This window comes from Alligator mississippiensis, chromosome 12, assembly GCF_030867095.1.
Source record: "Alligator mississippiensis isolate rAllMis1 chromosome 12, rAllMis1, whole genome shotgun sequence".
Lineage (NCBI taxonomy): Eukaryota > Metazoa > Chordata > Crocodylia > Alligatoridae > Alligator > Alligator mississippiensis.
The window spans coordinates 9,759,756-9,786,859 of NC_081835.1; positions in this window are offsets into that span (position 1 = coordinate 9,759,756).

Consider the following 27,104-nt stretch of genomic DNA (forward strand, 5'->3'; position numbering starts at 1 on the left):
TAAGTCTTTTGAACGTAATTCCCTTTAAATTCAGTGGAATGGAGGATATTGAGGTCTTTCTGAATGTTGCTTTCCCACTATCTTTGACTTAAGTTCAGTTAAAATTAACCAAAATCAGAAACTTTTATTTCTTCTGTTGTATGCTATACAGGTTGAAAACATGATACATTAGTTGTTACCAATTTGTTCACTGCAGCAAAGATTCTTTCCTTTGGTTTGCTCAGACCAATTAAAAACTTTGCATAGCTCTAAAGAGAAGGACAATAATGACTGATTTATTTAATACATTTTTATGCTTCATGAACAAACCCATATCCTGCAGCTGGTCCCAGCTAATGAGCTAGCAAAACTGTCCCCACAAAATCATTTACTGCAGCTGAATAGAAACTCTACAAAACCACCAAACCTCAATGTTACTGGCCACTGAAAAGATGTCTGTGGACAAGACGTAATTTAGGTGCAGAAAAAATCATGAACATTTGGTCAGAATTCAGGTAAGTATTTAAGCACATAAAATCCTTCCATATTCAGGATAGAACAGAAGTGACTTTAGAGTTTTGTCCTGAATAGGAAGAGAGAGTTTACTAAATCCAGACCTAGAAGATATAGCACCCAGTCTTCCAAGGTGCTTAGAGCACCAAGAATCCATAGATTTCAGTAGGAATTAACCTCAGTTAGGGCTTTCAAGGAGGAGAATAAAATGATTGAGCCACGGCTCCTCTCTATACCTAATTATTCGCTAGGCAGACAGTATTATATACTTTTTTCAAAGCCAGTTAGTTGCACGACATCTGTTTTTATTACCGCTGCTATTATTACTTCTGTTATTAGTAACAGGAATTCAGTATTAATATTGCAAAATTATCATTGTACAATTACAATATATCTAGCAATAATCATGGCTGAAAATGTATGTGCAGAGAATGCTCTGACAGATGTACTCATATAGTTTTAAATTTAGACATCAGATTCACATTGTAGTTTTAATATAATTTACTTTCACCTACTAATGGTAATATTTTGAATAATTACTTACAATTGAGCCTGAAGGACCCAATTTGCATTTAACTAGCAAACTCTTACAAGCATTGCACATTAACAGTTATAAATGTCACAGCAGTGTTTAATCAGGCAATACAATGCATAAAGACACTTCAGAAATATTCTTAATTGGCAATACAATTATTTTCCTTTCTGTCACTGTATACTTTTAAACTTTACATTTCTCAGTACACATTTTGTAAAGACTGTACATTTCAAAATGATGCAATTTAAAAATAAAGTCAGGAGGCTAAAAATACAGAGGCAATTTCAGCTTCTGGTGACGAGTGTCCTGCTTTTCCAGAAACAGCTCCCTTCATTACAATGCCAGTATTTGTTAAGTACGGAAGAATACAGTGAAAATAAGTGCATACAAATCTGGCCTAAAGTTAGCCTATGACATATCCAGCCCCCGGGTTCAAATGTGCTCAGGTCTTGATGGTGCCATTTAGGCAGCGGTGTTGCAGATAATCTAAAGTTCTCCCCAAGGGGCACAGCCTAGATCTCCCAGAAATCTCAGACAGACACTTCTTTATTTCATAGTTTCATACATGATAGGGGCCAGTAGGGACCTTACAGATCATCGGGTCCAGCCCTCCTGCACTTGGGCAGGAAAGACTGCTGGGATCAGATGATCTCAGCAAGGTGGGTGTCAAGACATTTTTTGAGGATTGCTAAGGTGGGTGACTGTACCACCTCTGGGAGCAGCCTGTCCCAAACCCTTGGCACTCAACTTGTAAAGAAGTTTTTCTTTATGTCTAGTCTGAAGCGATCTTCAATCAGTTTGTGCCCCTTGTTTCTTGTCCTCCCCCGGTGCGGGGGGCCTTGGTGTATACTCCAAATATACTTATAGGCTGCCATCAAGTCCCCTCTGAGTCATTTCTTCTCCAACCTGAACAGTCCCAAGTCTTTCAGTCTCCCCACATATGCCCTGGTTTTTAGGCCTCTAATCGTGCATGTGGCCCTCCTTTGGACTCTCTCAAGTTTCTCCACATCCTTCCCGAAGCGCGGTGCCAGGAACTGGAGGCAGTACTCCAGCTGCAGTCTCAGCAAAGCTGAGTAGAGTAGGCGGTTGACATCCTTAGCCTTGCTCAAGAAGTTCTGGTAGATGCATGCCAGTGTTTGATTAGTTCTCCCAGCTACGGCACTGCATTAGTGGCCCATGTTCATTTTGTGGTCTATCATGGGATCCAGGTCTCGTTCAGTTGTGGTGCTGGCAAGCATAGCACTGCCGAGCCTGTAAGTGCTCTGTGGATTATTTCTTGCCAGGTGGAACACTTTACATTTCTCCAAATTAACCTTCATCCATTTGAGGTCTGCCCACCCAGCAAGTATGGGGTACAGCAAACAAACTCATACATGGCTGCCCATTGAACCTCCAGTATGAAGGGTACAACCTACACAACCCTACACAGCCTTCGGTATGGAGGGTGCAATTCCAGTCCAAATCACCAGGAAACTATCCGTGGACCTAACTCAGCAGGTTTTCACCTAGAATTCCTCCTAGTGACTCCAGTGAATTTATGCATTGCAATTTAACTCACTCACCCTCACTCTTTATCCAAAGATATAACATGATCCAATAGCCAGGAGTAAAAGCTAAAGACATTCAGATTAGAAACGAGGCACAAAGGTTTTAGTGGTTAGGGTAATTAATGACCAGAACAACTCACTAAACTTTGGGATGGATTCTACATCACTGGCAATTTTAAAATCAAGATAGGGTGTTTTTTTCTATAAGATAAGCTTTAGTTCAAACAAGAATTAATTCAGGAAATGCCTATGTTTTACAGGAGGTCAGGCTGGATGTGCACAACGGTCCCTTGTGGCCTTATAATCTATGAATCTATGAATATTTTTTTTCATAATGAGAGGATGGTTGCTCAATTAGTCTCTGAGTCCTGAGGCCAGTATTGAAGATTTGTTTGTGAAGCTGTTCCTATGGATGAAAATCTAAATGCTTTTTTTCTCCAAATTGCTTCTGAAAAAAACCCAGATAGTTCTGCAATGCAATTTCTAATTTCATTTTGGGATGGACTCTAAAAGGCTTATTTTGTAAAATAGTTCCCTTACTCTAGATGTGTTAGAGCTAAGGACTCAAAGTTAAGATTTTAGGGCTCTTTTCCATAGCATAGAGCTTTCCATAAATTCACAGATTCAAAGGCCAATGGGGACTGGTCTGATCATGAAGTCTGACCTTCTGCATATAATAAGCATCCAGTAATCCCCACACCAAGCTCTCACTATGTACCCAAAGTAAGCATTTCATTTTAGAAAGACATCTTGGCTTGATTTAAAGACCTCAGGTGATGCTGAATGCACCATACCCTGGTAAATTAATCACCCTCACTGTTAGCTTGAGTTTAGGTGTCTTCAGCTTCAGGCCATTGGATTTTCCAGTGCACTTGTTAAATTCAAGAGTCCTCCACTACAAGATATCTTCTATGCATCTAGGTACTTATATGCCATCTGGATAAAGAGATACATTTCTCCATTTAGGCAACCAGGGATATCTCACGTGTGTCTTGAGGGATCAAAGGTAGATGAACCATATCTTTATTTCCTTCTTTGAAAGAAATATCCATGGGAAACAGCAGATGCAATATCTGCCCATCCCTCCTGCTGTTACCCCACCCCACAGCAAGGGGAATGGCCCTTGAACGGAGAAGCACATTTAAGGAAAACGATCTTCCTCCATTGTAACCCTCCATTACCCCTATCTCTGTTCCTTCATTATCCTTCCCTGGATGCATTCCCATTATCACTAATACTGCTTACCTAGAAGGATCAGTAAATCACTTGGTAGGAGGCATCCAAACAACACTTAGGAGCCTCCTGATACCAAACCAGGCAACAAGACTTCTAGGCAAATGAAACCAAAAATGATCTAAACATTCCAGGACCTCATTCTGAGGCCAGTTAAAAGAAAAAAAAATAGGCACAAATTCAAGGAAAAATGTATTGTCCCAACAATAATGTTGAGATTTTTAACCAGGATTTGCTTGGTTCCAGTTTGGGGGAAGCACTGGACCACATAAGACTTGCATTTAATCAAGTCACTTCTCTCTATGCCTCTGTTCCCTATTAGTAAAGTGAAAAATAATAGTACTTCAGACGTTCCACCAGTTTCTGTGTCTACGTATTCATGTGTGCTTTGGGATGTGGGGTGTTTCAAAACCCCTCTCTATATACATATACAGATAGTCCATGAGTAGGCAGTACCCAAGACAGATAGTCCATGAGTAGGCAAGTCAGAGCTGGGGCCTCCAAATGCTAATGAATGCAATTAATAATAATAATAGTAATAACAACAACAACTCTTAAAAGGGTTATATTAGTAAAGTGTTGAGGAGTATTATATATTATATATATATATATTTTTTTTTACTACCTTTCATCTGTCTGTTCTTCCTGCCTGCTGCCTCCAAATCCTTTTCTTCCTCTCCTCCCATCTAGCACACCAGTTAGAGGTTTACCCCAAGCAGACATGAGCCTTTTTTTTGCAGAGGAGTCTGTCACAGTGCAATGCTCCTATCTGGAGGTGCTAGCAGGTATCTTAAACTAGAACTGAAGCACTGGGTGAATTTTAGGCTTAAGAAATGACATGCCTAGAGCAACTCCTATGGTTAATAAAACTGGAGAAATGGAAGCAGAGCTCCAGTAAGTGTTGGCTTTTAAAACTCAGACACCTTTAGTTTATGAATTAGTAAGCCTTTTTCATTTAATAGTCCATAGGGGATAGCTGTTTCCTGCCCTATTCCTTGTGGCTTTACTATGCTTTCCTGTAACTTTTATTTTTAACCTTCTCTTCCTTTTCATTGCCTTTCAAGTAAATTTCCCCACGGGAGAAATGCTGTTCAGGTGAAGTTCAAAAGCATGAGGCTGCCTGGTCTTGCCATAGTTGTTCGTAATAATTGACAGGAGCTGGTTCTGAAAGAGACAGAAACATCATTTTAAAAAATAAGAATTATTTTACAGGTTTATACCTCACTTGCTGTTATTATTCAAACTGTCCTTGTGGTATCTGTTCCATTGTGCATAGTTGGGGGTGGGGAGGGAGGGAGAGAAGGGAATATTTCTTCTCATCTATTTCTTTTTTAACTTTGTGCTCACAGCTAAAGCATCTAAAAGCAGTCCTCTTTTTCCATGATATATCATTTGGGAGAAGTGTCGTTGATATTGGTCATGAAGTTCTTGTCGTCCTTGAAGGAAAGTGCATTTTTGCAGTGTGATGGGGTCTCAGAATGAAAGCTAATGCAATTTACATTCATTTAAGCCCATTTTTATTTTCAGAACAGTGTAAAGGGAGCCTTCGCCTCAGTAAGAATCAACCCCTCCCTCACTTCATCCACCTGTTTCACTATAGCAGTACTAAGCTTGATGTACACCAGAAACACACAACCTATAATGTGAATACTCAACTCACATCTATACCTTCACATGAGCATATGCTTAACAACAAACATTATACATACAGGTGCTGAACCACAACCTATCAGGTATAGTTTAGACAAATTATGCATAATAATAGAGCTTTTACTAAGTGTAAGAGAGCTAATGCCACACAGCAAACTCCATTGCACACATTTTATTCCTGTGTAAGTGGTTGGCTAAGTAATATCCCTAATCATTCTAATAAGGGGCTCTATCAATACTTTCAAAATGACTAATAGCATTTAACTCTCAGATTATATTTATAAATGGCTTCCACTTAATACATTGTATAGTGACTTTAATAGGTACTTATTGCAGGCTTGTGTAGTACAAATATGTTGCTTAGGCTGCGATAAAATGACACTCCTAGGAATACTTATAACAATAAGTGGTTTGGCTAATGATAGAAAACATAGACTTGTGAATGTTTTATTTACACAGCTCTGTGATTTATGTTTCCTTTTTTTTCCTGGAGTGGCTCCTTCCAGAAAAAGCAAACCCTGCAGGGAAATTGTATTGAACACCTTTCTTTTGGCCCATTATTAAAGTGCATTTTTAACTTGGAGTGTTTCAGACACCAACCACAACTCCAATTCTTCTGTAGCAAATGAGACGTAATCTCCCTGTGCTCATCTCCCTTGTGTTGTGAACTGTTCAGCGACTAATGCAGGTAAAGCATTTAACATTTCCTGCATGTTGCCGGGAGGGCAGAACTTTGAATCTCAGGTTCGTTCCTGACATTTCTTTCTTATCTCTGACAATTAGTTGTTCAGCAATCACCTTGTTTGTCTTATCAGGGAAGGAAACAAGGTTGATACTTGGGGCACGGTCTCACTGGTCACTTCTTGTGTTCTGCTTGTATCATGAGACATATGCCGCTAACCTCTTTCTCATGCAGCAGCCCATATGTTCAGCCATTGTTATTTAAAACTTTCATAGGCAGCACAATCTTTTTTCGGAAGACACTTCGGCTTCACGGTGATGACTTGGGCAAGCATTATTTATAGATGACTTGCATACAGAGCTTGTAAACCTGCTGAATGTTTGGCATCCTTCAGAATCCAGCAGTGAAAGCTATTATTCTGTTATTAGGAAGGTGTGGTTTTCTCTGTATTTCTTCAGAAAATAGAGATTAATAATGAGGGGCATAAAAAAAGAGACACCAAACAAAAAAAAAGAAAAAATTGGTGCTTTGATTAAGTTTGCAGTCATGTTTTTATTCACCGACCTTGGTCCTTTCCCATCCTAATTATTTTTTTCCTTTGCCTCTCACATATGCATTTCATCCTGATTGTGCCAGTTCCCCGGTCTGTGTAAACGCTGCTGGAATGATGTGCATTGGGGATTTTGAATCACTCCTTTTTATGAAAGAGCCCTGTGCAACTGATCTTCTCATGTTTGAAATAAAAGCGCTCTTGAGAGTGAGTGAATGCAAACTATGCACACTGAGTCACCTATAATTGTTCTGATTTTCTGAGTTCACTTGATAGAAAATTAATATCTTGATTTAGTATAAACTTCAATGGAGATGTGATGCTCTGCCTGCAAAAGACATCCCGGTGCCTGCACGATATGCGTCTGCTGTGTTTTCTATAGTGGTTTGTTCTGCATGTTTATTTCTTCCCTGGTTATGCTATTGCTTTAGGTGCTTCCAAGATGTAAGCTGTCTGTCTCCGTTCAGGTGAAAAGGTCTTTTCCCCCTGAAAGAGTCATTATCTTGAGAGAACACGTCAACCTTTAAGATCTTGCTCATTAGCACCTGCCTATTAAAGTGAATATTTTATTCCAGATATTAATTTAGAGCCACCACAGGGTTCAGGCTGAGTGTGTGCTCTTCCTTGCCTTGAAGGGCTTATTCTACATTACAGCAGAGATGCTTGCAGTACTTTTGCTTTGAACTTCATACTGCTGATCCTTAATAAATGCAGCCCTAGAGTTTTTCCCCTGAAGAAAAGCCTTGTTCATTAACACTCGAGAAGGGTATGGTGAGGCTAAGTCTGTGCCATGTTGAAGAAACATTGGCTATTTGATATCTATAAACTGATCTATCTAGTATTCCAGTGTCCAAATCCTGACATTTTTACTGACTCCTTACTGGGGCAAAAACTTTTACTTAATGTCAAAAGGCTGATTTATCGAATAAAACATTTGGGCTAATACAAACCAGTCAATGGACAAAGTTCTGTCCTCACTTCCACTGTTTAAAGCAGCAAAATTATATCTCCCCTGACTGTAGAGGTCTACCGTATAAATTAAATACAACTTTATTTTATGTCATATTTTGTGCTAAAAGCATGTTTTAATAGAGTGGCTTTCCCTTTTCTCTTATTTCAGTGGTACAGGAAAAAAAAAGGTGAATAAATATGTCCTTAGCTGAAATCTGAAACAAGGTGGGAGCTGAGGAAACTGAGGGACACAAGAAGAGTGGTGCTGGTAACAGGAGCTGGAGAAAAGAAAGCTCATATATGGTGACAAGCTTAGAGAAAGAGTGAAAGCACAGCGAGACCAGATTCATAACACAGGATGGAACAAAACTACAGAGCCTTTTAAAGGATCCTTGCTGGGATCCTATGACCCCAGCTGACTTCCTGCACTTTGGGCAGGGGGCTGGACTCGATGATCTTCCGAGGTCCCTTCCAGCCCTAATGTCTATGAAATCTATGAAATCCAGAGCAGCTTTAAAGTGGATACTGAGTAGCAGATCAGTGGAAGTGGAGGATGGAAATAATGTGTGGGAGGACAGCGAGCAGTGTTTTGGAAATACAGGAGTCTGTAGTGTGGGACACGGGGAGGACAAAGTTGCAAAAGTAAAGGGAACAGGAGATAAAGGCATTAAAGTCAGTTAGAATCCTTCCACTGCTTTAAATGGGCTTTCAATAAGGCCTGTAGTGCTAATGATAGATCCAAAAAGGGATGTGTAAAGACAAGGTTGTGACATTAGTTAAGAAGAATATTAAAAATAATACCTGTGATCTTTCTTGTGTTGGAGCTCTTCCAAATCTAACAGCCTTCCCTTGCTTGTAAATTCAATTTTCAGTACGGTTCTGAGACAACCACTACATATACATAACAACAAAGTGATTGTCGTCATGCAGACATTTGTTTTTTAACATTGCTTTGACACTAGTTAGCCTAATTCCCTCGAAACTTGAGTCCTTCCCATCATCAGAATAAGAGTAAAGAAAAAACGTGGACAGGCAAAGTGTTTATTGTCTGTATTTGATATGACAAATTACAAAACTTTGTTCTAAGAGCTTCATAGTTTATAAACCTCTCTTGTCAGCTATTTTATCTGCAGAAACAGGAGAATGTGTTAGAAGCAGATATAAATACAGAGCCTGATTCAAAGCCCATTGAAGTCGGAAGAGATGGCAAAGCCCTAGAGCTTGCTCTGATTTGTATGATATGATCTAGGTCCCCAAGGGATGACCCACTAGTTGCAGGGTGTTTGACTGCATCTTCTTCTGGCCAGTGGGAATGAGCAGACCCACAAGTGCAACTTCACTACACACAATCCTGGACTCTATTGCAATAATGCAAAGTGAATGGAAAGCTGCTTTCAACAGGGAAATGGTCTAATTTGATTGCGTGCTCAATCATCACCTCCCGTTGATTCAACAGCGCCTTCAATGTAAATCTTAGTGAGATACAGATGAACCTGATGCCTTGCCTTTGATCTTCATTACCCGGCCAACTATACCCCCATCACCTCTGTTGAGAAAGCTTACCATAAGCAGCTCTCTGTAGCAGAGATCAATGCATGCTTCTAGCCAGCCAACCAAACGGTGAAGTTTGACCTTGGCTGTAGCAAGTACATGGCCTGCTGCCTACTGTTTCATGCCAACATGGTGCTCACAGTTGTCAATATTGCTGTTGCCACCATCAAGAGCAAGCACAACATCCAGTTTGTGGACCAGTGTCCCACTGACTTTAAGGTTGGCACCAGCTACCAGTACCAATGGATTTTATCATAAGACATTCCTCCTGGTCCCAGCAGAGGATTCATATGTGCAGGAAAAGCAGGAAAAGTGACTGAGATTCTTCTGTGCTCTTGCTATTGCAGAGTAGTGGCTTAATCCAAACCAACACAGTTTATACTGAGGCCTCTGAATAGTACTAAGATCCAAATAAACCTTGTTACAACCCTCATGAAGGGCTCTTCCCCTTCAGTGGGAATAGAGGAGAGCTTAGGTCTTGCCCATTAGAGTGTTACAGGCTGGTGACTCTAGGACTAAGTACAGACAGGCAAAAAGTCCAAAACTGAATCAGTTCAGTCTTGGCAGGTTAGTCTAAGTTGCATAGATTGTACTGATAAGCAAGCGAACAGACATTCACTTCTGATTCCAGAAATGCAGCCACCTGCCTGCAGTGGCCCAGGCCAGAAGCCAGCAGGGGGAGAAGTTAGAGCATACTTCCCTGCTCAACTGAAGTTTGGGCCAAGGCTAGCCCACTCACCCTGCAAGGTGGTGGTGTTGGGGGGGGGGGTGCTTGTGGGGGAGGTGCAAAGCATCTTGGGATTCTGGGAACTGTGAGTTAACTTGACTCTGGAGAGGATATTGCAATAAACTGATTTAACCTAAATCTATTGAATAAAGCATATTAAGTCTGAACTACATCCATCCAGTTTTATGTTAAACTGGTTTCAGCCATTTTGAAAGCAGCTTACATGCATTGAACTTCTGTTGTGTTACCAATTCGAACTGGTTTCTGATCATTTGTACTGGTTTATGTGTAATTTCTGTCCCTAGCTTAAGCTTTTCAGAAGGCACATTGAATATACACCTTCATAGACTAACTAAGATTATATATGGGGGGGGGGTGTAGGTAGGTATAATCATAAAATTGTAGAACCAGAAGGGACCCATAGGATCATCAACTTCGGTCCCCTGCTGTGGGCAGGTAGTTATTGGGCTTAGACAAGCTCAGCAAGGTGCCTGTCCAGCCTCTTCTTGAACAGGTAGGTAGGTAGGTATGTCTGTATGGGTATAGGTATGTGTATATAAGCAAAAGCTTTTGTGAACCCAAGCTCACTTCATCATATGCTGTGAAAGGCCATGCAGAAAGCAGAGTATGGAGTGGAGCGAGTGAGTGATTAGAATGCAGTAGGTAGGAAAGCAGGAGGTAGAGGGAGGGGGAAAGGGAAGGGGGAATACTATGAGAGGCATACAAGCAAAGAACCTTAGAAGCAAGAAGGTCACAAAAGCCAATCCAGGCAATAAGATAAGGACCCATGGTCCTTGTTTAAACCATACTTAACAGTCCAGTTTACAGATCACTTCTTGTTCTTCAATTCTCTGCTCAAACTTTTTGAAAAACTGACTCAAATCATGCAGTTGTTAAAATTTTCTGCCTGTGAACTGCAGTCCTGAGGTCAGCAATGGAGTGTCCAGGGAGGCCGAGGTGTTCTGCCATATATATCCTATTTAATCTATGAAGGTGCATCTCTACTCTGCCTTCTGACTGACTTCATGGCTAACTATATCTCTATGTAGTTTTCAGTCACTCCCCATAGTTAATTTCCCCAGGAGACCTGGGACAGTCAAGAAGTTAAGAGAACCTACTTTTTAGGAGTGCTTCTGAAGTTTCTGGCAGGAATTCTAATACACCTGTAGTATGGGGTGCAGTTGTGGGGAAAATACTTCTTTTAGATACTTCTATGGGAAAATGCTGTAGAATTGAGCAGGGAGGAAACCAATGAGGTTTTTTTTAAGGAAACTAAGCTTTAGATTTGAGAACACACACAAGCCTTCCCTCTCCTACCTCCAAAGCAGCGAAAGCATCAAATCAAATTCCAAAGTGAAAGGAAAGTATTGCCAGCTGTTTATGCAGGATAACAGAGTACGATGCCAAAGCAGTTTAAGCAGTTCATTACAATTCCAAAAGCATGAGTTTGAATCTTCCTCTGCACTCCTGCCGAAGGCTGCCCTCAGGTGACTTCACTAGGGAGTCAAAGGCAGCTAGATATGATGCTAGCCACATCCCTTCCATGGGTGCTGATAGCTGCAGAAACTGGCCTGCCTTTCCTGCACTAGCCAATGTGTCAATTAGGCTCAGGCAGATGCTTAGAGTGGATAATGCCATCAATCACTCTAGCTAAAAAGGGAGAGGAAAGTAGATACAAGGACATGGATCTGAAGTTTCTGACTCTGAGAGACAAAGTTAGCTTTGGGGAACAACAAACCTCTTGTCCATTGAAGAGTTTTTTTCCTACCCAGAAGAGCATTCCAACTTTTCGCTCTTCTGTGAAATACGAAACATCACAACCAGAAGGACATACAATTCTACGTCCTGCTTACCACCACACAACTTCGAGGCAAAGAGACTTTTCCAACTTTTCTCTGAGCCTAATCAGCACAAAATGAACTTTTCTAAACAGGAGACTTTACCACACTATCAGCTCTGCTGTGAAATATGAATTTTCATTTCTACCTAGGAAAACGTTTATGACCTTTGTAATCTCCCATGCCTGATGAAAGGTGCCTGTGCCCAAAAGCTGTCAAATAAAGAATTTTTTTGTTGCAAATATCTAGTTGATCTAATAAAAAATATCGCCTCTGCCATGAGTTTCGATTCCTTTTGTCCACTGAAAGCAAAAAGAGCTGTTAGCCATAGGGTACAGTCATACTTAATATAATTTGGGACTAACACATTAGTAATGCGTAGGGGGTACACACAGGACCACATGCATCCCAAGATTGGTGATGCACTCCTTGCAAAAAGTGCTGCCGATGCTGCTGGTTGTGCTTGCAGGCATTGGGCGCTCACCACCCCTGTCCCTTGCTGCCGATGGTGTTGGTGGCACCTGTGGGTGGCTGTCGACTGCCACCCCCACCCCCCGCCAACTGCCAACACTGCTGCTGCCACGTGCGGGTGGTTGCTGTGCCCTCCCAGCCTCTGGGGGCACGCTTTGTTCATGGATGAGAGAATTTGCTGGTCTGTGGATAGTGTGGCTATTATATATCGCACTCAATTTCAAATGAATACAGTAGTGGATCTGCAAAGATTCAAATGTGATTGCCTAACTTTCTGCCACAGTACCAGATACATTATAATTTTATAACAGCCCAAAGGCTGCTCTGATTTGTACCACGTGGCATAGATCCCCAAGAGACCATTTATCCATTGGGGGAAGCTAGACTACCTTATGCTCTCACTGGCAGACAAAGTTATTTGGATAGACGCGAAATCTTTTATTAGACCAACTAAACACTTGGAAAAATTGGTTTTTAGGCACAAACACCCTTCTTCAGGCAATAGAGAGATTGTGTTCTCATTAGTGCTCCTCTGCCCTTCTCTCTGTGCTTTCCTGTGCCGATTCTGATTCGTGCTGGTTCTTAGGGGAGGGAGGTAGAAGAACCACATAGTCTGACTTTCTGTCTGCATGAGAAGTCCCCTACTTGAGTTTTTGTCTTGGTTTCATTTTAGTAAAAACATAATGGGGGAAAAAAAGTTATTTTTAGAATACTTGGTCTCCATCTGCTAAAAATTCCTGGTCTCTTACATATATTTTTGATTCACTTAGAAATAGCAATAATTCTAAGCAGAGAGAGGAATTCATCCTGCCCAGGGCAAGGCACACGGTGAAGGACAGTGCTACAGCAGAATTTATATAGTCCCATGCTCTGCCTTGCTCAAATGAAGTCATGAAATGGAAGTTACTGAGGTAACACATGGCTCTTGGTTGTGAACCACTTACACAGAGCAGTCTACCCTTTCTTGTCCCAGCTCCATGCAGTCAGTGATTAGCATGATTGAAAATCAATGTGTTTTTTTTCTTTTCTCATCTTTCTTTTAGGTCATTTGGAGAGGGCACTCTTAATGAAACAAAAGGTGATCACCTGTCTGGGCAAAAAAAGCCTTACCTTCCAATTATTTCTAAGATCTGGTCACTTCTTATGCATTTTCGCCTTTGCTAAGTTACAGATAGTATCCTTCATCTTCTAAATGCCCCCCATGAGAATGGAGCTTCGAAATTCACAACTTTGCAACAGTAAAAATTACATGCCTTTTTTTTCCAATCTTGCTTTTTTCCTCTTTGACTTTTTATACCATTATAATTGTATATTTTCAATACAGATAAAATGTACCTTTAATTTTTTTTGCCTTTTTTTTCTTTTCTTTTTACACTTGTTATTCGACAGTGGGATCATATAACCACACCGGAAGAAATACCAAGTGTTGCTATTCATTTTTGACATTTATTTTTTCTAACCCGTTTTTGGCATGTTTCCCCTTTGTTTTAGTATTATCTAGTACTTCTATAACTGGTTCATCCTCACCACATAATAAAACAATTCCAGGTAACATGGAGCTGCATGTCACCCATTTGGTCCTGAATTAGTTCTTTTACCTCTTTAGCCTCCTGTTCCTTTCTTGAAACTTTCTTTATCTGAGTTGTTCACCTAACCCAAGGGCCAAAATCTCAGTGGCTGCATCTACACAAGATGTTGACTGTGCAGTTGTTACTGCACAATCATTTAGTGCCTAAATGACTGCTCAGTCACTGGAGTTAGTGTGCAGTAGCATCCCTGCAGGGCTTTTTGGTGATGCTGACTGCGTGGTAGCTCATTGCTACTGCACAGTACCGTTGCATCATGCTTTGTGCCATGCAACGTACTGCACAGTAGTAACGAGCTACCATGCAGTCAGCGTCTCATGTAGACACAGCCACTGTGTTTTAATGAATTGTGTCACTGGCTTCCTATGTCAAAAGGCAAAATACAACTTGTCATTACACCAAATCTAAATCTAAGCACCATATTTCCATGAATCAATATCTTTATGCTCGTCATTTAAGTAACCTATTGCCAAAAAAAGCTAAAATCTCTGACAGAATCAATCAGCTTCATCATGTGATTTCTGTATGCATGAAGCAGTTTAAAGACAGAAACTGCCATTTTGATTTCAATTGTAAAGCTGGGTTTTATGCTAACAAGGACAGTTTTATTTATGAACATTTTGAAAATGCACTGTCTCCGTAGCTGGGTTTCATAACAGTCGATATGAAGTATATGGGAGCATTATTCAGTTCATTACTCTGGGCTCTGTATGTTGGTAGTTTAATCTATTTTGTCGGTACTTCTAGTACAGCAATGCAGTCTATTTGTAGAGAGCCAGAACACTGCTTTGATGTGGGTGCTTTTAAATAACTTAATTGCAAGGCAGATGGTAAGAAACCAAACGGAAAAAAAAAAACAACCCAAAACCCTGCATGAAGGTGGAAAATTGCTTGAGGAACACTACAGGTTCATATAAAGAAATCTTTCTATTTGTAGGTGGTAACTGCAGACTACAAGTCTGTGATTAGCCTTTACTTTAGAAGAGGTAGTGTGATGCAGCTGATGAAAACTTGTCAACACAGCAGGTGGAGTGGAATAAAAGGGCAACTTTTCCTATAAATGAGCTCCTCTTTTCAAACTCTGTGCTCAGTGACAACAGCTAGTAAATAATGGCTGGTTTTAGGATTCAGTGCATGTGTTATTCATATTTCATCTGTCAGGAGCCAAAGATCTTTCTCTGGACTCGGTCACATTGGGGAGCTGTTTGGAGCTAGCTTTTGTTTTGGTGCTCGGCTTAATACGATATGGTGGGTACATCAGCTATCAGTGGCACCGCGAATATAAACAAAGGAAGGGTTTACTTGCCATGAAAAGAAGTATGTCCAGTCACCCTGGAAATCTTCAGAAGGACAGTCACCTCGCTGGGGTCACTTGACCCCAGTTGTCTTTTCCTGCCTAGTGCAGGGGGACTGGACCTGATGATCTACAAGTTCGTTTCCAGCCCCTAACAAATCATCTACAAGGTCCCTTCCAGCCTCTGACAATCTATGAATCTATAAAGCTGCTGTTACATGCACCTATCTACAATATTACTCTAGCAATGGGATCTTTGGCCGTCTTACCAGCAAAGCACAGGGCTGCTGGATATGGCACTGAAATCAGCAGCTATTAGGCACCTAAATATCTTTGAGAATCTGAACCTCAAATCCTCTTCTGATACATACTTTAGAAATATGGATAATGGGATACATACACAGAAACAGGGATGGTCGAGCTGATTTGGGCCAGGTACAAGCATTATGCTTGTATAAGTGATTGGAATTAGGGTTAGGGCATAATGCTCGGTATAAGTGATCAGAAACAGATCTATACTCAGAACAGAAGTTTGGCACACAAAATGGTTTATACTCAGAACAGAAATTCGGCGCGCACAGACTGGTTTAAAATGGCAGTCGGAGATTTGCCCTCCACACCAAACGGCTTACAGAAAATCATGCAACTTAGACTGATTCTGCCTTGGGCTTTTTCAATGTCTGTGCCTAGCCAGATACACAGGACCAAGGACAGACAATAAAATTGGTTATAACAATGTACTCCCAATCCATCTTGCAGCAGGGAAAAAAAAGAGAGCACTTTAAAATCATGACTGTGTTAGTTCAAAGTGGCACAGATAGTAAGTTACCCGTAGACAAAGAGGAGTTCTGAAGCAGAAATCAGGTTGTAATACATCACAATACACTAAGACAAGAACTACAACCTTTCAGATTCACAAAGTGCCAAGACTGAAGTTAAGCAACACAGGACGTTAGGCCCATAACCCATAGTGCAGAAAACAGGGATAAGTAGCAGAGATAAGACACTTCCATTTACTGACAGGCTGAGGTAATAGATGATGCCAAGAAAGATTTCAGTGCTGTGCTGGAAGGGAGGGGGCATGGAAATTTGGACTGAAACAGCAAATTCAGACTGCTGTCAAACTGGGTTTGCAAATATTTCTAATGACTTTAAAGGCAGGGAGTCATTAATTTGAATTTAGGTGTGAAAATTGTCTGTACCTGTTAATTCATCATCATTTTAGGAGGGGTGCTATTTTTTCTAACGTGAAGATTTTTTTTTTCCTTCAAAGTTTCATCAAAAGTTATTGCAAACTGAGTTTTTAATCACAGCTAAAAATATTTCAGTGTCATTTCTGCAAAGAAGCATCACAATAAAAGAAGTATTGTAAGAGGGTGCGGAGGTTGACCCGAGCCATAAGATGAGGACAAAGAGAGGCAGGTGAATGAGCTGAGTGAGCACCACCACTGTTTCACTGAGTGACCTTTGATAAGTTATTTACACTGTCTGTGCCTCAGTTTCCTCATGACACTGAAATAATGTCTCATCCTTCTATTCTATTGGACGTTTCCATTCAGAGGCAGGTTCTTGCTAGGTGTTTGTACAGTTCCTAGAACAATGCAACCCTAATTTTGGTCAGGGCCTTAAGGCACTACTATAATACATGTAAGTAGACAGCCATTAATGAAGACATGTATGTATTTTTGCACTCCCAGGAAATGTATACAGAAAAAGCACATTTTGAGAGACCTCTTTAGGCCTAACCTGTGTCATTATTTATCCAAAACTAAGTCCAAGCAAAAGGAAGACGTTTAACCTCATCATTAAAGTAAAAGAGTTACTCGGAGTTACAAATACAGACTCTTTTTCCTGGTGTCTATATGACAGGGGGTAAGTCAGTGTCTCTGCTTTCATATTTTAATCAGGAGGTTTTTTTGCCAGTGGACTATGTGTTCTCTGGATGTTATGATTTCTGTGCTTTGTCTGTAAAATGGGGATCACAATACCTACTTTTTGGTGGGGGAGAGAGGGTTGGAGAATGTAAAGGCTAAGCTCATTAAGGTTGTTAAGGGACTTACAGATCCCTGACTATATAGGGTGATGGAAGTAATGAGCATTATCAGAGAGATCACAACCAATGGCAAGCATGTGATGATATTAACTAGGGCCTTCTCCCTTTTTTTTTTCCTTCTAAATTTAATGAATTCCAGATTCTAATCTCAGGTATGTGTCTTGCATGTGGAAAAAATCGGCAGCTGCAATTGTTCCTGCATACCCATTAGCAAGCCCTTTTCTTTCCTTCTTCTGAGATACATGGAGATATACAATGCCCTTCTGAGATTAAAATCTGCCCTCAAATCTTCAAAACAATTACATAGACAAAACCCAGCAATCTCTTGCCACCCTGCAAGCAGAAATCACCTGATCAGAAACCTACACTAGATTATCAAGTCAGAGAAAAAGACATGATATGCTGCAAGAGCGATCAATAAATGAACAAATGCGTCTGGCTCGATCCTACTTCCGTAGGACTCTGTAAGAGTTTTGCCACTGATATTAATGAAAAGACAATTGGGCCAAATAGACATTTCTTTTAAAGAAAAGTAGAATTTCAAGAGCTGAAGCAAAAGGACGAGCAGAAACTCAAGGAAATGCAACCCCTTTCTTGCATTTCTTTTCTTTCTTTGATTTAATGTAAGGCTACAGGTTGGTTAGCATTTTGGAACAGATTTTTGAATGGTTTGTATAGAAACAGGCAGGGGGAAAAACTGTTTTTTATGTCCTGAGGAATTGGATTTTTAAAAAATATATATATTGTACCTATTTATATTATAAATAGCACTCTGAAAATTACCAGGGAAAATATAAAAATGAATTGAACATTAAGAGAAAGCAAGAAGCACACTAAATTCAAGCCAGCCATATATAATTCTGACTTTCCTCCCATAGGTGTTACTATTAATTCCATGTGTGTTCGTTATATAGGGTGGATTATTTATTAAATGTTATCAAAGAAAGAAGAGTGAAACCTGAAAATGAAGGGTAATGTCCTATACCCATAGTAGTCAACAAGGGCATGTTTTTCCACTGCCTTCAGCAAGCCCAGGATTGCCATACACATATTAAGAAAGGGTGAAAGTTAAGCTCTGAGGATTTCAATGGAGTCAGGATTTCATTCAAGGAACCAGTGAGGGCCTAACTTTCCACATAAGATTTAAAATGACATTGGCAAAACTTAGTGTTTGTTCACCTAATTTAAGCACACGACTGATTAATTTGAATATTCATGCAGATCATAAATAAGTACCATTTTGGTGATTCATGTAGTTTGCCCACAAAAACTTTGCATAATTAACAGACAACAACACCGATCCTTAAAGAACTGCTGAGATCTAGTTCCTAATATCTTCAAGAGGAGCTAAACACTTAAATCTTTGATGGTTCATGAGTCCTCTAATACAGGTAAAGAATTAATTACCATTTCACAGGTGAGGAAAATGAGGAAAGGTAGTTAAATAGTTTACCAAATGTTACAGAAATCATGCAGGTCAGAGCTGGGATCAAAACTCTGGTATTTCAATTTTTGATCACCTGTGGGTATGTCTACATGTGCACAGTTACTGTGCAGTAACTCAGGTTAGCGAGCAGTAACCAAGAATTACTGCACAGTATGGGCACCTGTCTACACGTACACACCTGTACTACATAGTAACTATGATGACTTACACCAACTTGGGCATACATTTGCTACCTGCATGATGCAGGTAGCAAATGTATACCCAAGTAGTTACTACGTGGTAAGGCATATGTAGACACCTTGCTGCAGTGTGTGCGGGACTGACTTGGGACTAACTTTAGTGCCAAGTCAGTTCACACACAGCATTATGGCACTGTAATGCCTGCACGTGTAGATGCCAGAGTAAAAACCACTTACTGTGCAGTAAATGCACGTGTAAACTCACCCATTGTGTACTACCTCTCCACTGTAAGAATAAATCCACTGAGGTTAACAACAGATGTCATCTGCGAGGTGCAGTTGATATTAAACCAAAATCATTACATACTGCCATAGTTCTTTCAAGGAAAAAACAATCCTTTTAAAAAACAAGCTTCTAGAACAGCATTCTGCTATAAGATATAAAGGAGAATATATACCATTGTAATTTTTTTTCAGTAACTGTGTTTCAGTTTATGAATTATGTATGTAAAAGACCTGTAACAAAAGTAAAAGATCATTGGTATCATTTATAATGTCAGATGCACCAGGAATATCTCTCTTATCATGTACTCTAGCACTTAGTGGTAAGCGACAAAGTTATATGACAGTGCAGCATTAAAAATGTAAATTTAGATCTGCAGTAAAAGAACTGAAATGGATTCTAGTCCATCAGACTGCTCAAGAAGCTGCACAGTGCACCATTTGCACTAACAAGATGGTGATTCCACATTGCAAGAGACGTTTTGATGTACACATACATTATTTAATGGTTACTGTAAAGGGAAAGCTGCTTAGCTGTACCAAAAACATGAAGGTACCTAAATTAGTTCCTGACCATCTCTAGGAATTTGTTTGCTGACAATCATTCATGCATTTTGGCTCCATATTCTGTTTAAAATTCATCAAGCATTTTAAATAGTGCCTCATCTTTCTGGTGGATGAAATAAGGACTAAGTTTGCATCAGAGATATGAATTGTCTAGCAGGACTATATTTTTCACAAAATACTAGAGGGAAAGAGAGGAGGATGAATGTTAATGGTTCATTGCGTGGTTACAATTTGTCCTTGTCATTTTGAATAAGGTCTCCTCAAGTCATGATATTGTGGTCCTTATACAGGAAAAAGACTATTGAATTTGTTGATCTGCTCAGGCAAGCAGCTTTTTTAAAGAACACTTTTTTTGGAGCCTGATCTAACCTTGCCTGAAGTCCGGAGGAGAGGAAGATCAGTAGAGTGATTAAGGTCATAGTCTAGTATTTGGTAGATCTTGGGTGCATCTACACTTGCAATTAAAGTGACAAAACTCTGATGCAGTTCGTGCTAGACCTAACTGCTCCTGGGCACAGTATCTGTACATACACCTGGGACAGCAGCAGTTTGAGCCATGGTGGAGCACCCCAGGCTGGCAGCAGGGTGAGGCAGTCAGTCCTGGGCTCTGGGTGGCAGCACTGGGCAGTGGAAAGGTTGGCTGGGGCATGACAGTGCTAAAATGCAGAGCTGTGTGACAGGCAGCCCCTGCACTTTAGCACCTTCATGATCCAGCCAACCCTTGTCACCATTACATGTGTGTTTTAGTGCTGTAATTAATTTACTATGTCCTAATACCAGTGAATGTGTAGACAGTGAAGTTTTACTGCAGAGCTAATTTGCCAACTCTGCAGTAAAGCGCATGTGTAGATACACCCCTTGATTCTTTTCTCCCTTCTGCCATAGGGGTCCTACAATAGCCTTGGACAAGTCCCTTAGGGTTAGATCCAGAAATTGCTCAGCAAGCCATATCTGACCCTCACAAGTGCTGTATCAGGCACCTAAACTCCCTATATAGTGCTTGGGAAGAACTAGAGACCTCAGAATAGGTGCACAATGTCCTTCAGCTGCCTAACTTGGTGAATAAGAAATTCCCTGCAGATAGGTGTATCTTAGCTTCTCTAGCCAGTAGATTATTGGCTAAAAGGAGAGGACCACCACCACCTTCTCTGGTATTTTGGGTGGAACACATCAGTTAGTTGTGACAGGCAAGACAGACAAAGGAAAATCTTGATCCAAGATCTATACCAGCCTTGGCCACAAAAGGTATTTCTGGGCATAACAAGGAGCAGAACTGTAAGTAACTAGTAACCTGCAAAGTGCCAGCAGACTTCGGGCATCTTTGAGGTTAGGTGGCAATGAGCAGGGTTTTGAAAAACTCAGTTTTGGATTCAGATGAGACTTGAGCAACTAAGTATTTTGCTAAAGTATCCATTAGTCTTTCTGTGGTTCAGTTCTTCATCTGTAAGAAGGTAATAGCAACACTTTCCTGCTCACTTACTATGGGATTGGGGGAAGTATAAATTCCCAAAAGAGAGAACTGGAAAAATTGAGAGAGGAAATGTATTCTCCTCAGAATATACATGCTTTCTTTTCTCTTATTGAATGTGAACACTACATTCCTGTGGAAGTTCCTAGGTGATTTTATTGTCAGTTCAAAGGGAGTTTAATAGTTTTTTTCCAGCTTCATGTTTTTTTCTTGAAATCTTGTTTACATTTTCAAAACCACGAAGTGAGAAAGACTTTGACTCTTCTATTCAATTTTTGTTTTCATGGGGTAGATTTACACTGGAAACAAAACATTTTATTAATGATTACCAACTGTTAAGATGTTCCAATTGTATTTACAATATCCCTTAATGTCCCTGACACTTCAGTTAACTAAATATAAGCAAGAACTAAACCTCACATATAATCAGCTAAGCAATCATTTTTATTAATTAATAGTTCTCCATAAGTTTTGCCCTCTTTAAAGTCACATCATTGTTGATGGTCCTGATAGATATTGATTCAAAGTTACAATCAGCTTGATCAGCCTATCCAGTGGATTTGAGTCACGTGGTTTGGCATTTCTTCAATACTTTGACCTTGAAAATCTCTTAATTCAGCAAATATGTCAGTGACTTGAGTCTTGTGTAGCCGACAACTCTTTGACCATCTTCCTTCTTTGCTCCTCTCCTTTGGTTTTCTGTGATAAAAATTAATCATCATTGCTAAGCCAAGGTACGATCAAGGAATCACCTTAGCAACTATCACTATAATTGTTGGTCAACTCTTTGGTAACTTAGCCTTCACAGGTGATACACATGCACACACAGTGTCTATGAATTAACTTTTGGATGCTAAATAATAGTAATTAGCCAGGTTCTTGGTTATGTGGTGACTGAAAGAGTTGAGAGTAGCCTATATTATTTTATGACTATTTTATCTTGACTAAATTATTGTGATTCTGAAGAATACCTCTATATCTCTATATCTATATTCATCTATATCTCTATATCTATATAGAGAGAGATATAAAGATATAGAGATATATTTATGATGATCAGGAAATGCATCTTCTCTGAATTTTAGCTCCTCAGACACATTTTCTAGGTATCTGTGAAGGGATCTGTGGAGCATGGAGAGGGTTTAAGATACAAATATATTCTCAAGGGAAGACAAAGGCTTTTAAAAGCTAAGATGAATGGAGAGGCTTAGTGTCTAGTGGTGCAGACTGGAAGTCCTTATCTAGGTAAGATGCTAAGGGATCTTCTGGTTATGTGACCATGTTAGCAGTTCCTGCACCATGTGCCCTTCCTGGTTTCATACAGTGTGTATGATCAAAGGAAAATGGACATTATCATGTTGCTGATACATTTGGCTGAGTCTCACAGCCAGGAAGTCCCTTGGGGCCTATAGATAGATGGTTATAGAACAGAACACCCCAAAGCTCCTCTATTCTCTCACAGAAACTTGGCTAGTTTTCGACAGCCTGAGAGCAGCTACCCATAAAGGGCTAGAAACCTTCTTTGTCAGGTCCTGTCACAAGTGCATCTCAGCTGGTCCTGAGAATCTAGCCAAGTGCATTTTATTTCAGGCAGCATGTTTTTTCAAGCCAGCATCAATAGACACATTTTTGGCTTTTTTTCATGCGAGTAAGAGTGATAAAACCTATTCACAAAGAAGACTTCACGAACAATGTGATTCCATATGTAAACTTTCTCTTTGTCTAGGTTGCAGCTGCAGATCAGTCATACGCTGTATTCACAAAAGACTATATTATGCATCCTTAATGGAATGCTATACAATTTTTCAGTGCCTCATGATACTAATCACTGACCTGGACACAGGTTTCATAGTTAAAGGACTTGTTTCTCAATAGTTGGTGAAGGATAATGAATCTAATTTCATGAACGCAGGATAACACCGACACATTTCTGCCCCCTTCTGATTGTTTAGATCCTTACTTTCTGAATACCCTAACAACTTCTAAACTAATTTTACCAGTTCTCAAAAACAGAGTTAATTGTCTTCTCCCTTGCCATTACTGTCAATCAAGCTGAGTTTTTAACTTCAAGTGTTTTTCCAACATTCCACAATGGCAATATAATTTCTGTCTTTAATAATGTTCAAACAATATACTCAGTTCTATTCTTGTCTATATGATTCTAATTTCTATTCAAGAGCTCTGGGCCTGTGTCTCTGAGAAGAGCAATGTCTTCAGTAAGCTAAGGTCTGCTCTGCACCAGCATAAATCTGAAGTAATGCCATTGAAGTAATTAACATAAAGATGGGAATTCTTGCATGATAGTATTAATCTTGACCAATGACAAGATCTGCCTGGATCCAGAAAGGATTTGAATGACAGATCCAAAGAAGAGACCTATATCGCTGGAGATAAAGGAACAATTTTTTAGCTGGTGTCTGAAAAATTATCTTTTTTTGTGCACCACCCACTGAAAGGATATGTCACACAAACTTTGTCAGTGAAGTTCTGAAACACGAGAATCAAGGTGAATGAGCAGCTCTGGGTGGAAAGCATGATCTAGTGTTAGCAGCAATTTAACAAGCAACTGACAGTTAAGGACCAGGTACAGACATTATACTTTTACTGGTATAAATGAGAGGAAACTGGTCTATAGCCATAACAGAAAGGAAGTGCGGTGCGCACAGACTGGTTTAAAAATGGCAGAACCCAGTCTAAGACTGATGCGGTTTTAGAGACTTAGATCAATTCTTCCTAGGGCTTTTCGAATGTCTGTACCTATCCTAAGTTACACGGTTTTCTTTAAGCAGTGTAGGTTAAATCGGTAGGAAACAGAACGCACATTCACCCTTTGATGGGGTGGGGAGCAAATCTTAGACCATTATTCTGTCATTTTTAAACTAGTCTGTGTGCACTGAACTTCTGGTCTGTTATAGATAGAGACCGGTTTCCTATCACTTATACCAGTAAAAGTATAATGTCTGTACCTGGCCCTTGAGTGTCAGTTGCTTCTTAATTTGCTCCTCTTTATGAACATTGAAAATTCTCTCTTAGATTTATGCATTATATAAACTTGGTACATCATTTCACTGCTTTCCAGGCCATAGTTGAAGCCATGACACCAATCCACCATTTTTTTCCATAAAACTTTGTTTGTCAGGATCTACTAGAAGGATTGTGGGTTAAGTTACATGGGGGGCAAGGAGAAAGGGATTTGGTGGTATGGGTCTGCTACAGACCCCCACACCAAGGGAAAGAACTAGATTTGGGGCTCCTGAGGCAGCTCTCAGAGACCATAAAAACTAAGGAGGTGGTAGTCATGGGGGACCTAAACTACCCAGACATCTGCTGGGAGACACAGACAGCAAAGTCCCACCATTCACGCATGTTCCTATCCTGCATACAGGACATCCACCTGACGCAGGAGGTACACCGTCCCACTAGGAGGAATGCTTTACTGGACCTGGTATTGGCAACGGGAGATGATATGGTAGGGGACCTACAGATTGGTAGTCACCTGGGGGATAGTGATCATCAAACAATAGAATTCATCATAAGACGTCGAGTGGGTAAGGTAACTAGTAGGGTGAAAGTGCTAGACTTTAGGAAAGCTGATTAAGGAAATGATCCTTAGGGCACAGAGGGAGACGATCCCAATGCAAGGAAAAAGAGGGAAAGGGGCCAGGAGGCTTCCTTGGCTGACCAGAGAAATCCAGGGCAGCCTGTGGACTAAAAGGGGAGCATATAAAAAGTGGAAACAGGGAAAGATTACCAAAGAGGAGTATACCTCCTCTGCTCGCACGTGTAGGGAGGCAGTTAGACGGGCCAAAGCTACCATGGAGCTGAGGATGGCAACCCAAGTAAAGGACAACAAGAAATTGTTTTTTAGATATATAGGGAGCAAAAGGAAGGCCCAGGGAGGAATAGGACCCCTACTAAATGGGCAGAAGCAATTGGTGACGGACAGGGGGGCAAGGCTGAACTCCTCAACGAGTTCTTTGCCTCAGTGTTCCTAAGTGAGGGGCAAGACAAGTCTCTCACTGGGGTTGTAGAGAGGCAGCAGCAGGACACCAGACTACCAAGCGTAGACCCTGAGATGGTGCAGGGTCACTTGGAGGAACTGGATGCCTTTAAGTCGGCAGGCCCGGATGAGCTCCATCCGAGGGTACTGAAGGTACTGGCTGACGTCATTGTGCAACCACTGGCGGTAACATTTGAGCAGTCATGGCGCACGGGCCAGGTCCCGGAGCACTGGAAAAGGGCCAATGTGGTCCCCATTTTCAAAAAGGGGAGGAAGGAGGACCCGGGCAACTATAGGCCAGTCAGTCTCACCTCCATCCTTGGTAAAGTCTTTGAAAAAATTATCAAGGCTTACATTTGTGAGAGCCCAGCAGGACAAATTATGCTGAGGGGAAACCAGCACGGGTTCGTAGCAGGTAGATCATGCCTGACTAATCTAGTCTTTTTTTATGACCAGGTTATGAAATGCCTGGACGCAGGAGTAGGGGTTGATGTCATATACTTAGACTTCAGGAAGGCCTTCAATACGGTATCCCACACCATACTGGTAAACATGTTGAGAGGCTGTGACTTGGATGGCCACAAGCTAGCAGAGAGCAGATTTAGACCAGACATTAGGAAGAACTTCTTCACAGTTCGAGTGGCCAAGGTCTGGAATGGGCTCCCAAGGGAGGTGGTGCTCTCCCCTACTCTGGGGGTCTTCAAGAGGAGGTTAGATAAGCATCTAGCTGGGGTCATCTGAACCTAGCACTCTTTCCTGCCTATGCAGGGGGTCAGACTCGATGATCTATTGAGGTTCCTTCCAACCCTAGCATCTCTGAATCTACTGTTTAGATTTTATCTATACTCTCTTCTGTACTCTACAGTTCTCTTCTAAAGATGCCATCATTTTAGCAAGTCACATTTCTTAATTATGTTATTCACAAAACCTTAAAAGTGCAAATGAAAACCAAGGATTTAAGTTAAAAGTTACCACATTGATAACTTGAATGATCATTTTCCCCCGAGTTCAATTATAAGAGTTTGATGTGCTTTTAATGAAGGATCTTGATACATGGAATGCATAACGCCCACTCTAGTTTTACCTCTTCTTGGCACCTTTAGACATCTATAGCTGTTCCAACAGGGATGGTATTAATAAATTAATTATTAGAAGAATACACATAGCCTCAAGGATTATGTACAAGCTATTAGCAGCAATATGTACTGGGTAATATATGCTGTTTACTAGTTGAAATAGCAATCAAGTTGATTTAGGTTATCAGGACTCAGACAGCACAAGGCAAAATTTAATTGAGCTACTAGGAAGTTAATTTGAGACATTTGCTTTTTCAGTATAGCTCAGGCACCAAAAGAAGGGAAAAATAGTGTAAGGATTGCCTTGAGCAAGCTTGAATGAATGATATCAAGGAGATGGGAGAAACAGAATTTATTTTACGTCTCTGCTTTAAAACTGCCCCTGATAAATCACTTGTGTTTTCCTACATAGGTGGACTGAGGTGCTGGTTAGATTTTGATCTCGATTAGTGGCTGCCAACACTGTGGTATGAGGGTGGGATTTGAGGCTGAAAGTGTCAGAAATGTCTCATTTCTTATCACGGGATTTTTTTTTTTTTTGAGTAATAGACAATATGAAATACCCACTCTTGACTGTTGGACATTTCAGTCAGAGGTGGAAACTAGGACTGGCAAAGCTTCGGGTGCTGATTCGATTCAGAGGAGATTCAGCCCGATTCAGGGCCAAGTTGCCGAATCTAAATCAGGAGATCAATAAAAAGGTCTGAATTGAACTGAAACTCTCCAAATCGATTCAGAAAAGATTTGGAGTGCTTCAGAGATTCAGGTGGTCCCTGCTCGCTGCCGCAGGGAGCAAGACTCGGACTCCATGCCAGTATGTAGGGGGTGGGGGAGGGACCCCCACCAGGCCCCGTCCCCTGCCTGCTCCCCCAGCCTCCCCTGAGCACCCCCACCCTCACCCACTCTCCCAGCCCCATCAATGGCT